Source organism: Sus scrofa, chromosome 8, assembly GCF_054392235.1.
Source record: "Sus scrofa isolate SSC_HxYL_T2T_F1_AM1 chromosome 8, Sscrofa_HxYL_maternal_Yorkshire_Landrace_v2.0, whole genome shotgun sequence".
Classification (NCBI taxonomy): domain Eukaryota; kingdom Metazoa; phylum Chordata; class Mammalia; order Artiodactyla; family Suidae; genus Sus; species Sus scrofa.
Genome location: NC_139390.1, coordinates 7,281,809 through 7,285,048, shown reverse-complemented (window position 1 = coordinate 7,285,048; position 3,240 = coordinate 7,281,809).

Sequence of the window (3,240 nt, the reverse complement as noted above, 5' to 3'; positions counted from 1 at the left end):
TTTTAATCCACAAAACATCTTTAATATGCATTTGGAAAAATCTTAGAACTTTTAAAGGGCAGGGCATGTTACTGGGGCTAGAGATAAAGCAGGGTGCCTACACAGGGTTCAGAGCTCTTGCAGTCACTCTGTGCCTCCATCCCCAGAGCCTGCAGGTTGAGAATTATGCCAAAAAAAAAAAAAAAAAATCAAAGAGGGACATCTGCCTTCTTTGCCTCTCGAAGTAAAAGCTGGAATGACCAACATATTTTGGAATGAGATGAAACCCACAGAAGGAATGACATAGCCAAATTACACAGGGATACCCAGGGCTTCAATAACAGGCACAGAGGGGTAGCAGATAATTTAGGAAGGGAGGGCGAAGCTGCTCTCCAAATGTCACATTACAAGTTATTTCCATGGATGGGAGAGAGATAATTGTAATAATTAATGCACTTTGGTAAAATCACCAAAAATGAACCGGTTGTCTCCAAAGTGAGGGTGGCATGAACTGCTCAGCTGAGAAAGGAGAACCATTTTACACTAGATTTGTTCATTTTTGCTTCTGCTTTTGCGCCTCTGGCAAAGCCTAACATTGACACGTCTGAAGCAGTAAGCTGAGCTTTTGGGGTGGGAATATGAAATCCACCTGGAAATAAATGTTTAGTTTTCACTCTTGACTGAGGCTCACATGCTCGTATGAAGGGCAAAAGGAAGTACCTGATGTGGTTTCGGATGGTACAGACGCAATACTCCTGGTGGGGACTCAGGCCACACAGCCAAAGATCACCACCTGCAAAAGCTCCATGCTGTGTGTGGAAGGCGTTGCTGTCCTAGCTATACTCACTTATCATGTGGGCACAAGAACAGCCTTCTGGAGGTCCTGCTGTGGCACAGTGCATTAAGAATCTGGCGTTGCTGCAGCTGAGGCATAGGTCATAGCTGTGGGTCGGGTTTGATTCCTGGCCCTGGAACTTCCATGTGCCCTGGGTGAAGCCAAAAAAAAAAAAAAAAAAAAACCACCCAAAACAAAAAAACAGCCTCCTAATTGGTCTTACCACTTTCATCTCCCTTCCCCCTACTCTATTGCCCTCATGCACCATCTATGCAGCAGCCAGAGGGAGCTTGTAAACTTTCGCATCAGATCACACCCCCACTCCTCCGCTGACCTGGCCACAAAGCCCTCCTTAATCTGGGTCCTGCCTTCCTCGCTGACCTTACGATGACCTCCCTCTCCCTGGCCCCTTAATTTTCTTCTGTGCCTGAAATACCCTGACCTTAGGCATCTTTCTCAATATCTGGATTTCAACTCCAGAGTCACTTCCCACGACAGACCTGGGCTCGCCCCTGCATCTAACATCAAGAAGCTCCCATAGGCCATTTTCTGTCTCATTTCTTTATTGTATTGTCCTCCCAGCAATTGGCTCTATCTGGACTCACGCTGTTTCTCTATGTGCTAACTTGTATATTGTCTGTGGACACCCTATCATAAAGGAGGCTCTGTGAGGACCAGAACCTCGTCTGTCTTATTTCCACCAAATCCTCGGCGACTGAAACACAGAAGGTAGGCAATAAACACGTGTGGAGTGAATGAATGAGTGAGTGAAATAACTCAGCAGTTCTACAAGATTTTGGAATGGGCTGGAAAAATCTGGGGAGCCTTTATAAAAGAAGAGAAGCTAGAATACTGGTGCAAACATAAATGGCTGACTATGTACATAAAACATGTTCAGCTGCTACAACTGAGTCATTTAATCTTTGTGATCCCACTTGATTTCTTTTTTTAAGTTTTATTGAAATTGGAGTTCCCGTCGTGGCGCAGTGGTTAGCGAATCCGACTAGGAACCATGAGATTGCAGGTTCGGTCCCTGCCCTTGCTCAGTGGGTTAAGGATCCGGCGTTGCCGTGAGCTGTGGTGTAGGTTGCAGATGCGGCTCGGATCCCGCGTTGCTGTGGCTCTGGTGTAGGCTGGCAGCTACAGCTCCGATTTGACCCCTAGCCTGGGAACCTCCGTGTGCCGTGGGAGCAGCCCAAGAAATGGCAAAAAGACAAAAAAAAAAAAAAAAAAGAAAAAACAAAAAAAAAAATTAAAAAAAAGAAATAGTGTTGATTGACAAGGTCGCGATAATTTCTGCGGTACAACAAAGTGATTCAGTCATACATACACACACACCCATTCTCTTTCAGATTCTTTTTCCACATAGAGTATCACAGAAATATTAGGTAGAATTCTCTGTGCTATACAGCAGGTCCCTGCTGGCCAATCATTCTATATACCTTAGTGTGCATATGCCAGTCCCAAACCCCAGTCCATCCCTCCCCGCACCTGTCACCTTCAGAAACCATGTTCATTGCAGCACGATTCACAATAGCCAAGACATGGAAGCAACCTAAATGTCCATCAACAGAGGAATGGGTAAAGACGATACGGTACAGATATACAATGGAATATTACTCAGCCATAAAAAAGAGTGAAATAATGCCATTTGCAGCAACATGGGATGGACCTAGGGATCACTGTACTAAGTGAAGTGAGTCAGACAGTGAAAGACAAACATCCTATGATACCACTTATAAGTAGAATCTAAACAGTCAAGGATACGATAAACTCACACGCAGAACAGAAACAGAGGCACTTGATTTCTTACAGCCACTCTTGGAAGCTGACAAATAGTGCACCACATCATTCTGTCTACTTCAGATCAGACCAAATCCCAAGGTTGGCTGCCTAGCCAGCTAAGTGAAGTTGAGAGTAAGGGGTGGAGGGAGGGAACCAGAGTCAATCTCGGCCTTGGGGAGGGTCCCGAACTCCCAAATTCCCCCACATCCATTTTACCACCTAGCCTCTGCAACAGCTCTGAGAGGTTGTCAGATGAGCAGGGCGCAGATGCAAATGCAGAGGGCTGGGGCTGGCGCAGGGCGCTTAGGTTACAACCCCGCTCCTCTTGTCCTTGTGTTGTCCCTTCGAGAACATGAATTGATTTATGTTGTGCCTCAGTTTCCTCTTCTATAAATGAAGAGGAATATGAAGCCATAGAGTGGAAGTGAGAATTAAGGAAATCAACCCTGGTGAGGTGGTTACCGTGGTGCCTGGCACATGGAAAGTGAGCAATTCAAAAATGCTACACTATGGCTCAGACAGAGAGAGAGACTTGTTTCAACTCATATACTGAGCAAGTGGTGGAAATACGATTCAGACTCGGAAGCTGAGTGGCGCTGCTGAGCCCTGTGTTTGCTTTCCTCTTGGGGACTCAATGATTG